Here is a 13,349-nt window from a genome sequence, read left to right as displayed (position 1 = left end):
AAGTTACTGTTTGTGTTCCTTCGAGTGTCAATTCTCTCCAGTTGTGTATTCGAAACCAGACAAATTAGCAAAGACACGATGCGAAGATTTAGCAATGAAGTGCTTATACAGATCTGATCTCTGTTACCGATCAACCGAACAATCTTTCAACGAATGGAGGAAAAAAGAACCGTCCGTGACCAGAAGGCCAAACCCGTCCGATTATCGAAGTACAAGCCTGATTTGTCGGGTTAAATTAATCATTGAAATGTTTCAATACCGGCCTTTTGGGTCGTAACTAATTAGGCGTTATAAATCGTTGATGAATGGAATGTTGAGACGCCCGTAGCAGATGTTGATGAAAAATGTAATCAACAGTCATCGGCCTATCGTCTGTCTGGAAGCACAGTATGAGACTGTATGTGACTAATATACTATTCACTCACCAGAAGCTGATTTAATATACATTAAAAATATGAGGCTATATCACGAAAATGTTGTCTATAATAATTGTCAACTGTTTTCAAAATTCATGATTTTTTTAAGACCGAATAAAATATATTTGCACTTTTTTCCAATGTATGCCAGGATGGAAATTCGTAAACAAGAGAGCTACTCTTGGCTAAGTGCACCAAAAGAAACAGATGGTCTAGTGATAGGTGGTTTCCATTGACTCGTATTTTAGGGACAAGGAAAGTGGTTAGCGGGGAAAGTTGCGGTGGACGTGCGACCCACATGGGGGCTCGGCCGTACGTAGCTTCTTCAACTACTCGCAAACGCAAAAAACACATCTAACCGTCAAAATAGTGTTGCAATCCGCAATTAATCTAACTGTTAAGTAAAAACAACATACAAGTCTGACATGCACGTCTGATGCATTAACCAACCAACAAACCAATGTATGTTGGAGCACTTCTGTATGCGACAGAATACTGAATTGCCAATCCATGTACAAAGATTGCATCAAAAGCGAACAAGACTTAAAATTTACTTACAAATACGGCTCACAGTGAAATAAACTCACCTGTAAAACAAATACATGTTATTAGTCATTGAAAGATACATACACACCTACACCATTTATTCACCTAATATAAACGAAAGTTAAAATGTAACTATGATATTTAATAGCTGGAACCAATTAAGTCTAGTAAAATCATATTCAATTATGTTGTTTTGAAGAACACTCGAAGATGACGAGACCACTCGACTTAATTACCACTTTTGGTTTTGAACTCGCTTTTACTTGGTTGGGAACCAATTACTGTTAAATAACCAAATTCAATTTCAACGTTAAAGAGGTACGTTCTATCTGTAAATAATCTATCAAATGAACCAAAGTTAAATTAAGTGTTTAAATGTCCTCATGGAGAACAACGGACACCCAACAGAACCAAGCGTATTGGTGAAGTGAAGTAATGCTTGAGAGGTTAACGATTAAGATTTTTTTCATTAAAGTTATGGAGTATTTAAGTAAAATTCCACAATTACTTAAAAAAATAATTACTAGATTCTTCTTGATATTTCTGAGAATATTGATTTTCAATGAATTACAATGAAAGGATGTGAATCGATCATAGATCAGCAAAAAGAGGCGTTGACAGTGGTTGTAATGCGAGCCTAGCCGGATTGTGCAAGTGGAATAACGCAAAACGCTGACCAGCACAACTGGACAACTCGACACCGCAAGGTCCAAAACTGCAGACTTCCTGTCACCAAAACCAACTCACGTGTCGACAGTTCGGCGTCTCGTGTTCTACATTACGTTTGTGGAAAGTTTTATATCGCATATTGCGCCTCAATTCAAAGTGTCAAATCCTTGTTTGGCAGAGCGAAGATTAGTTATACACAGAGAGTTAATCGAATAGAGATGTTGACTTACTTTAAGATTTCTATTTGGCCATAAGCCCCGTCGTCTGATGCCACGATGTTTACCCTTGGTACGAAGTAAAATCCTCAATAGTGCACCGAGACTGTTTAATTTATTTAAAGTAAGATCAAGAAGTCTGCAAGCACATAGGCCTTAACTAGAAAACCTCAAATTATGTAAAAACAATGGTTCAATTTTGGACGATGACTGCGAAAACCTATGCGTTAAGATTGTCAAACCAAATACATAACTTCCAAAATTCAACATACGACAAACTAAATGTCTTTACACATAGAAAACCTTGAGGGAGATAAATTAAGCTTGACGAGCGGCGGTTAACGACGATACTTAAAATCTTCCGTACAAGCAGACGGTGTAAAATTGAGCGGCATCAAATGAAGAGACGACAGGGATTTGCAATTTTGACAGCCGCCGCTCAAATTAATCTCCTCGCCAGATATAAGAGAACAGTTTAATCAGGGTAATCTGTATGATGACGATGACTGATGGCTCCGTCGCGTCGTCCGTCACTCACAATGTTGCTATTTCCCATCCTCCTCACCGCACCCAGCTCTCTCGCTCGTCCTCGTAATAAATTATGTCTACTGTTCGAAACTCGGGTTTTAATCAGGGATTCCATCTGTTTTCCAAATGATGGCGATCTGTCACGAAGGGTTAGTTGTTTTATTCGCACGTAGTTGTCGCTACTTGAGTTTCGAGGATTGATGGAGTCGTGGTGTCAGAATTGACACAATTGAACTGTCTCCGACACGAGTGTGCTATAAAGTATCTGCTAGAAAAACTACCTACATTTTACCGTACACCTCTCTTTTAGAATTAAATTTGTGGTATTATAGCTGGTGTTACAAAGAAGAGGTATATCGTCATTCCCAGAGGTGGGGAAGAAATAAAATCGAAGTTGATATAGCTAACGTTCTTTGAATAATAAATAGGGGAAACTGCGAAATAATTTCAGTTGATAACTGCTTTAAACATTCTTACTTGTGCGAAATCCACATGGAAATAGACTATTGTCTTAAATGTCATCTTTCAGTAAGTCTCGTGATAAGTATATTGTTTACATTCGCTTAAGTTACTTCAAATTTACACAAACAATGGCAATAGCAGCTCCCCGTTGTTTAAACCCTCCGAATGTACATACAAATACTTTATCAACACGACAGAATAAATTTATTCTACAATATTTATAAAAACAATTTTTTATTTCAATACAAGGAGAGTGTAAAAATCATCAGTATTTGGTGACTAGGTAGAAAGAGGCAACAAATCGATATCGTAGCCGCACCTCTATGTTTCGTGCCCCGTGAAAACCCTTTCATCTAACTCGGAGGGGTTGTAAAGATAAAAGCTAAAACCCATCTCGCCTCTTATCCATCCCCACGGATAAACACCTTGTACATTTGAAGCTGGCCGAGACTGAAACGAGTTTACTCTGATTTCACTATCTGCTACAAAAAGTTAGCAAACAATCAGATAGCCGTAACACGCTATTTGGTCTTAATACCAGCGTTTGAGGGCGACCTCGAGTCAGCGATGGGATCAATTTGTAAATCCGTAGTCAGGAGTATATCGCCTGTAATTTGCAGGCCCACACAGTGCTGACAGCTCATAACCTGTGATCATAACTGACTAAACGCTTCCTTCACGAGCTCGGTAGTCGGCAGGCCTAACGTTTATGTGTTACACTGCACTAAACATCCTCGGACACGCGAGACCCACCTTACTGGACGTTACTTTTAATTTATTCATAGCCGGCGAGCACTTAGTGCACATTAACTAAGTAAAGGTCTGTAAAGTCCCTTGTCAACATGTAAAACACTGTCGTAATTCTGTTAAGAAGAAAATAAAAATTCCTCTAAAATGAAACTGTACTTTATAGGTGATAATGGTGGCTAGAGCGCGGAATGACATTGCTGAGCCCTGAACTTGGCAGGAACGTGCAGTGTGCCAGTGTGCAGTATAATTGGTGTAAATGCACCACTGGCCGGTGCAACTTCCCGTCTCTCTTGGCCTACTGACCTACCACGCCACGGTAATCTGCCGCTATCACTCCTGACTCCTACAACACTAGCAAGGCCGCCACCTCACTCGTGCTTAGCGAAATGCTCTTTCACTGGGCTGCAATAGCTTTATGTCAACAACATGGCGATGAGTCTGTTGGTGCCTTTGTCGTACTACCTGAGGTCGTATTAACTTTTACCGATCCTGAGGAAAGTTTGAAGCATTTGGAGGTTCGAAACTAGACCCACCTGTCCTCGTCATTGGACTGTTAAAGAACAAACCGATCTTGTACAATGACTTAAGTCAAACTCTCACTCATTCAACACTATTAGAGTCATCTTCGCAAAATACGCGCTTGGGTTTGTCGGCTTCGTAACAATCTAACCTTATACAAACTGAACGAATGTTAATTTAAGCAAAGGTATGTATTTACGAAGTGTTTAGAGTCTCCAGGCATACTCCAGGATTTGGCAGGAGTCTCCAGGATTTGGTCAAGACCTTTCAAAACGGGTTCTCTCATTTGGTTGGCTGCTAAACACCCTTTCATAGACGGATCGAAGAGCAAATCTTACGAACTACATCTTAGACAAAACACATATATGTTACTTCAAGACATGAAATGCAACAGGAGCTTGCTTCTAAACGCTGATAAGAATCAAGTAACGGCACGGTGTTTAAATGAACGAGGGAGTGCTGGGGTTTAACCAAGTGATAGGTGAAACGAGCTCATTCTAGAAGGACTAATGAAATGAACTCGTATAAACACCGGGTGGTGACACAGCATCAATTAAGCCGGTTATCTGGTGCTGGTGGTAATAGGCAGTTAAAACAAGGCAATTAGATAGAGAGTGATTTGACTCGTTAGCGTGGGAGATATGCTTAGATGTCTCAACGTGAGGCAGGATTGTACAACGAGAAAACTCCATACAACATAAACAATGGACTGGGTGATACAATGAGAACATAATGTTGTAACCGAATAACTTTGTCAAACAAATGTCGATACATTACCACCAGCCACCAGGCAACAGACAATATGACACAAGATGTTTGCATGAGACAGATATTGGAGACAGGTCGCCTGCAGCTACTAGTATCATAGCTGCTATATTACTCAAATCAAGACCACAATACCATTGAATTATTATGTTTTTGGAAATTAAATTAAATCATTGCTGTTAAGAGTCGACAAAACAGATTTTCTCATGTTTTAAGTAGACTACAACAAAAAAACGTGTGCTTGGTTTGTTATTCTTCACGATTTGTTATGGCCTTCTGGTTACCAATAAATATTGAAATTGCTCTAAATACTTGCCTTTGAAAAATTCTTTAAATTGCAATCAGCCACTGCTGTAACTCCACTTCCCCGGGGGCGCGTCTTGCCAAATCAGCTGATTTTAATTTATACGGGCGTAACGTAAAGGTATTATTTCCTTATAGTTTAATTCAGTACAATACCGCTTATTAAAAGAAAATATTTACACATTTTTCAAAATTTTTACTGTTGACTCCTCATTTCATAGGTATTTTTTTATAGGCTTTTAATCAACAGTAGAGCCACGAGATGGCAAGTACTATTTCCTAGATTTAGAGTGCCGCATGGTACTTATAAGTACCCTCCATTCACCACTCTCCAGCCACGCGCCCAAGGGACGAATATATGTTTCCTCGGTGACTTTTTGCTGTCGCTGCTCGCCCTGACATAGACCTTGGTATAGTCTGGTGATCGTCTGCTGGAGTGGCCATGTGTGGTGTTGTTGCACGTGTCTCACTTCCGATAACTCCACACTCCACTTGGAGCACACACCACACACCACACACACCCTCGGGACGATGAACCTACACGATATGGCTAACTGACAGGGTACTTTGTAATGAGAGGAAACTTCAACATCTGTTTATAACTTCGTTTAGTCCAAAATTCTTCCTAGAGTGTATAAACAATTATAAACGTTGTTTTGCTAGTAGATACTAGGTAATGGGCTAACAACCACTTACTGTAATTGACGAGGTGGTAGCTCTTAGAGAAGTCTCTTCGTAGCTCGTAAAGTACACAAAAAATGATTCGCTTTTGTCTCATTCTAATATCATGAAAATATAAATCTAGACATTTTTCTTCTCTAACGTTCATCAGAGCATCCCCCACCAGACCAGCAAAGTAACCAAAGTGAAAACCCCGTGTCCATTTTGCTGTACTCATAGTGTAGCACTAGCAAAACGATTGACTGTTCAAATTGTTTGTAGAATATTGGACAAAATATAATACAGCAATTTCTATGTTTAAATTATCGTCTACCACACACTATATAATATATCTTGTTATAAATTCAATGCTTCTACTTAAAGTTGGCATTATGATTGACTTTTGGTATACTACTGTAGACATTTCAGGTACATGGGTCACCTTATGTTTTCTTCATTAATGTTTGATACTTTGACAGATAAATGTTTCGTAAAGATGCTATAGTTTACACGAAGTCGTCTTTTACATGATAAACCGTTGTCCTATTCGACCGAAATCAGCAAATCGCACTTTATCTGTGGCCCATTTCATCCTATAACTGGATACAAGTCTAGGTATGGAATGTCTCAGGTGCGTGTATTGAGATTGTGTAGCCTATCCACTCCACCCACACACTGTAATACAGCGATGTCCGCCATCTCTAGTCTCTAGACGTTCATAAATATTAAACACTCTCCAGCGAGGACTGAGGCAAGACAAGACAAGTGACGCTATTAAGGTTCGTCACTGTACACTCTACAACCTCCTTCCAACATACGACCACTGTTGTAACAACTACTCAAGTACAGACTAAAACTGCATTCCTCGACAATAACCAGTGGTGAAGCAATATACAGAATATAAAACCGTTCTCATTATACTGAATTGAAATAATTTTTGGAACATTACTAGTTCAGTGACACTCTAAAAAAAATAATCTTCATGATGTAAATAGTTTTTTTTTTGTTAAAATCAATCTAAAAACTATTTTTGATTAGATATTTGTTATTGATCATACTGTCTTGGGAACTGAGCTGTGACAGAGCTCGTCATAAGATCTGAAGGTTGATGGTTCGATTCACCACGAGATCCTATACTCATATGCTTTTAATTAATGATGTTACAGTATTTAACGAAAGATCGTCCTTGGCTGGTAACAAGACCTAGGATTAAATTGTTCCTAAAAGTGTCTTTGTAGATACATAAAATAATAATAATAAATAGCACATTTTGGAATATCATAAAATGATTGCACAAGTAATTATCGATTCTACTTTAATTTCATTGAATAGATTTTAGCAACAATCACAGCAATTAACCTCACGGCCTAATAAGCTGTACTCTACCATGTCTCGAGGCACGACGAAGGTTGTCAGCACGATAAAGTCTGTCTAATGGCCTCAGTAAATGTTTACATGCTACAGGAGCTCGACCCGTCTCAAACAAAGGGACGTTAAAGGGTTAAAAGTCAATTATTTCTCAGTCGCGTCGGACTAAGTGCTAGCCTGTGTCGGTTTGTCACCAGCTGATGTTTCAAAACTAACTTATAAAATAAATTACTTCTCTTCAAGGTGAAATCAGGTCGCAAACTTTGTTATTACAGAGTTTCAATTCGACTTTGCGTCGCCGCCTCGCCGCGCCGTGTCGTATTTGTCCATTTTAATGAAGTCGTTGACAAGGAAAGACATGTCCACTCGGCCGTGCCCATGTTAAACACGATTAAATATTAATTGTTAAAGCTCCGGACTCATCTGTCTATTCAATACATCGTGGCATTTATTATTAACGCTGTAAATCCAATTAGAGTTTTCGTTGGTCAAACGATTACAATTTCCTAAATTATTAATTCTGACGTTTATTTGTAATTTACCACGAGATAGTAATTATTTATTAGCAAATTAAGCGTTATTTATACATTCTTAATGTGTCAATTTAGCTAAAAAGGGTTTGTACATAAATAAATTCATATAAACAAGTTAACGTACTCGATATTTAGATAGAATCTAGTCATGTGATTAACAATTATTTTTAATAACTGTAAATCTAAAATGCCTTTTGCTACTACATTTCATACGAGTGATGCAAATATAGTTGTTGGGATTACAATTATAACAGCACAAATAGACTTAAGGCGAACAAACACTTGCAATCATATCGTGTGTAATTTCACTCCTCAATTGTAAGCAGAACCATGAAAGGAAAATTACACTACTTATAACCATAACGAAGTACAGCACGGTATGAAACAAACCGATTATATGAATTGACGACCAGGAAAGTGCGGTTGAAATAAATCTGTCAGATTACTTTAGTGTAGTTGGTTGTGAGAGAATATTGTAAGAAATGTTATTGGAGTTGTTGCTAACAAGATTGTCCGTCAAACAAACTACGTAATCTGCTACGCCAGGAAGATTGTGTTGATGCATCCTTAAGAGTGGATTTAATTTAGAAAAGAAAATAAATGGCATTATTATTAGATAACTGCACCAAACAAATTATTACAAAAACAAATCGCACACAATTACGATTTTTAATCTTGTGGAAACAGTTAGTTAAAAATGTCATGTTATCTAAATAGTTTGACAGCGAAATACGTTGCGTATTATTTTAAGCTGAATATGAGAAAATAAAGTTTACTGAGAAGAAAGAGATAAAAGGCGCAGAGTTGACCAAACGTTTCTTTATCAAGGGGCACGATCAAGGTCAGCTGGGTCCGGTTTCGAACTACGTATAAAAAAGAATCAAAATGGCTAATATTCTGAATATCAAGCGAGCACAATTAACCACTCAGCAACGCTATTTTGTAAACAGATGACCATTTGGACTTGGCGGATGTCTCTAATTACAGTTCCTCTAGGAGGAAGTTACAAGGTTTAGGAAACATTATTTTGGTGATATAAACACATAACTCGCCCTTAACGAATGTACTTCCATTCGACATTATAGCCTAAGCCCACAGCTGCTGGAATAACCGATAAATTAAAACTCTAATCCTCTCGCCGATGACAAAATGTAGCCGATAAATCTGAAGTGAGAATGCAACGAAGGGACAAGGGGGAGGGGGTGACCACAACTTATATCGGTCCATTACAGCGAGAGCCGCATCATGAGAAGCGCGTCAAATTGGTTCAAAGTTCCATCAAGTTTAGCTCCCATTTCGTATCACCCTCCAAGCATCAACCTCCCCTTAGGCTAAAACTATGTGGTTAATAGAAAAGGACGCTGAGAAGGACGACATTTTAAAATTCGCGAAGAAAAAAAATGGAAATGTGACAAATACTTTATACACATTTAATAAAGGTACAGTAATTCATTTATATCAAATCCGAAGTTAATACCATACCAGAAAAAACGAATCGCAGTTAATAATGACAAGAGAGACGATGTTTGACGTCGAATCCATCTTTCTTTATACCGCGATATTCTAAAAATAATTAGGAACTGAATTACCTTGGACATGTTTCAATGACACCCATGACGTTTTGTTGGTACAATCAGAAATTGAAACAAAACACGGCTATAACAATAAACACAAAGGCACCAGGTTACGTGGGTTGTATTTGCACGTGCGTGTGTGTCGTGGTCGTGTCACCAGTCACAAGGAGGGTGCGGAACATTACAAATGTATCCAGGTTGCAGCTTCCCACACATCCGCCTCTCATTCACACACTCTCGGTCTTGTCTCACAACAACACAGGACTATTGTTATTGCAACTGGAACACTTTCAAATCAGATACTGTCTCTATCAACTTATCAACTAAAATTGTTTGTATGTTCTTATATAGAAGACGCAGCCAACATTTGTGTTGATCAAAAATATCAGTAAGGAAACATTGAGTGTATTGGGACAGATATTGATTAATTAGCTCTCACAATTGTGTTTATTTATGTACACAAGTCGAACGCTGTTCAAGCCCGTTAATATTCATTAGTTATTGCTCCAGTAGCTTAATGGTATCGGAAAGTTCATAGATGAAATATAAATATTGACCCTTGCGAACAACGCGTTAATCGAATCGTGGACAATGCTTTGTGGCCGAGTGGCTACCTCTCAAAGGACGTATTAAAACTCACTAATTGAAATATGAAATATGTGCTATCGACAAAAATGTGCTGTTCCAAACAAAAACATTTTGGTAGTGATAAGTCAATAATAAACAAATTGCGATTAATTCTCCTGTTATATTATATTGGAAATAGTTGACCTAAGATTACTCTTTGACATTGCTGTGTTATCTAAACGTGTAGTTGCCTCGGTAGGAAACAGTGCCTAACCAATTCCGAGATATGATTTTAGTGTCCTATTTTGTTGCCTCGATAGGATCTAAGTTCCATTTCAATGGTCCGAGTTTATTTACTTTTTAATCATGTATTTAAGAACAATTTCGGAATAGTATTGATATTAGAAAAAATAACATCCCAGGCGCCATTTATCACCCATGAACTTGTAAACAACAATTTTGGAATTGGAAGGTTACATTTTATGAGAACGATATGGCTTATTATTTATTATTAGAACGAGCCACGACAGTGACGGACGACGAGTTGTGATGTTGGATGTTGAATGCCTACAACACAACACAACAGAGAACACGGCGCGGCGGTCGCGTGCCGGGGAACATCCAACTTCAACTTTCACAGATCGCGAGATAACCTGTGAGAAATGGCGAGGGGGCGCCATTACACTTCCTGCCCTGTTAATTCTGTTTCCCTCCCGCCACGCTACGATACATTTCTCACACTACTTACCCATATAAACTCTTCTTTTAATCTTCCTCGGAAGTAAACACTAGCATCATCTTGTACATATATGACAACAAGGCTAGGTTCACACTCAGTAAACAAGCACTGAAGCCAAGTTTGTTTCTAAGTATAGCAGTAGCTAGCATTTATATGACAAAATTACATTTATAGTACAGAAGTATAGTTGTGTAATGTATTATACGATTTTGAACGAATAAAGTATTTTGTATTTGGGAATCGTGAAAATGAAATAATTGCTCCCTAATAATTGCTCTAACCTGCATTTAAAGCGATTGTGTACAGCTTCAGGATGCAGCATGATAAATTAGACAAACAATGTCACAACTATACGTTAAAATGGAATAACTGACAGATAAGTAAGACTAACGAAATTCGTAAAGCATTATTGTATATCAGGGTTGCACTTAAAAAATTAAACAATGAGGGATTGGTGTTACGATGAAGGAGTGACGATACCATACTTAATTATTGAGTGTGCATTACACGTTTTTATCGGTATGGAAAATTCGATAACAAAAATGAAACAAAAGAGGCATCTCTTGTCTCTTGTTGCACTACGAAACATCACGCAGGTGTGATGATTTACAAAGAACATCTGAATCAAAGCCTCTCAACAGGTAGGCCTACAGGAATGTCGGTCAAGTAGATGATAGAGAATGACATCAAAGGTGCGCAACAAGGTAGCCATGGCAGTCAGTGCTAGTGCTAGTGTATTGAGTGATAAAGCGACGGAATTAACGAGGTTGTAATGCGCTCTCGTGTCAGTTCCCAGTAATGTGTTTCATCGGCCGCCAAGCCAACAGATATTGGCTAATTGGCAACAAGCATGCCAACGCCGATCTACGCTCTCACTTGCACCTTCGCAGAACTACTGGACCACCGGCCACAATGGGATCGATTGCCGAATGCTTCTTCGGAACGTTTGATGTCTAAATCAAGCTATGAGCATTACTAAGTGCATGTTAACTACCTTGGGTGCATCATGGCTTGAAGTATAGGGTAAAGAGGTTTCTCACTGTCACAATAAATGAAAAAAAAAACTGTATTTAATCTTAATAACACCTGATTACTTTTATATTTTTGACAGACGTAATCATTAACGTTTTATAGTAAAAGTAATCTGTACATTGTAAACGCACTGAGGGGCCAATCGTCTAATTATCAAGCTTTTCGAAGGGGTTACTGAGGGACGAAAACGAATACGTGCAAAAATATCTCATTATTAGGATCGAAGAATTTACTATATTACATAAACCACATCCCCTATACTGCACGTTGACGTGACTTTTCACACCATTCTTCATTTAATTATTTTCTTTTCGTGAATGAAACGGACGAGCGATCTAAGTTAGCATTTAAAACGGATTGCATCTAGATCTCTGGCAGCCATTACCAGATTAAATGGGCCGCTGTCAGATGATGACTATCTACAGGCGAATCACTTACAGAACTGCCAGCAACAGACAGTCGACCAGCGGTGGTGAGGTCAACATTCAACACAGTCTTATCTGTGCTCTGTCTACCAACATTGGGACACTATACTACCTGTTTAGTGCTTACAATGTATTGTGTAATTAATGGAAATCTTTAAAAACAAAACTCACACAATTGTGGAGGCACTATGTACGCAAAGTAAAGTAATCTTTCTAAACGAAAACTATGAATGAGGATGCGAGAAAACAATTTTAGACAGCATTCAGGAAAATTACGGGGGAAAACTATACTTACGAGGTTTAGATAGGGAAAATAATATAATGGTAAACTTTGTGCAAAGTGTTTCCTTTAACGCGAAACGCAATATGGATCTGTTCATCTTTACGGCAGCTTCTCACGAAATACTGTCGTTGAAACACTTTCCTTATCGTCAGGGAGGTGTCTAGTGCCAAACTTGTGGGCTCCCAACATTCTTTTCTAGATAGAATTGCAAAACGTCACATGTCAAAGGAGGTTAATTAGAAATATTTGATTAATCGAAAACCATTATAGCAAATGTAAACTGAGTTGAAGAGATGATTATCGGGTAAACACTCGAGACACGTAAAGGGAGCGTGTATCTAGTGTCGTGATGCCGTGACAGCGAGACAGACACGTCTTCAAACTTGCCTCTGACTGCAAACAGATGCATTCAACAAGTCAAACACTACAGTTCGGTCACGACATTTATCAAATCTGGAGACAATAAAGACTTGGGCATTGTGTCTCGCAGACTAATTATAGTCGTCAGACAGCGTGTTTGTCTAATTCAAGTGGCCTATCGATGCGTCTCCTCAAGCCAACAATTAGAAGCATTTCGTCAGCGGACACCGTCCAGGGCGGACCCAAATAGAACTGCGGCGACCCGAGACACACCTGAGATACCTACTGTCGAATAATGCCACTTTGATAACTGATATAACTCTTTTATTGACTCAGACACCGTCCAGGGCGGACCCAAATAGAACTGCGGCGACCCGAGACACACCTGAGATACCTACTGTCGAATAATACCACTTTGATAACTGATATAACTCATTTATTGACTCAGACATTGTCCAAAGAAATTTTTCGAACTGAAAATATTATTAATAGAAGAAAACATTCCCAACAGAATTTCCAACACTAAACAACCCTGCTGGGAAGGAAATAGCGAAGATTGTGAGATCCCTGACCCCTCCTTGAGAAAGAGAGATGATCAATAGTGCAGCGTCCCGCGGGCCCTCTACTCTGTATTG

At 38.6% G+C, this 13,349-nt stretch overlaps 1 protein-coding gene across 5 annotated transcripts in view; it reads right to left on the bottom strand.

Annotated features, from left to right (window-relative positions):
- LOC128992504 (pumilio homolog 2) overlaps nt 1–13,349 on the bottom strand; it is a 317,774-nt gene that overhangs the window by 31,227 nt on the left and 273,198 nt on the right. The gene's annotated exons all lie outside the window — the stretch shown is intronic.

Source organism: Macrosteles quadrilineatus, unplaced genomic scaffold (assembly GCF_028750875.1).
Source record: "Macrosteles quadrilineatus isolate MER2022 unplaced genomic scaffold, UCM_ALF_1.0 Scaffold_4__1_contigs__length_99947679, whole genome shotgun sequence".
Lineage (NCBI taxonomy): Eukaryota > Metazoa > Arthropoda > Insecta > Hemiptera > Cicadellidae > Macrosteles > Macrosteles quadrilineatus.
The sequence above is the reverse complement of the archived record's forward strand: the minus strand, read 5'-3'. Positions and strand labels throughout refer to the sequence as shown.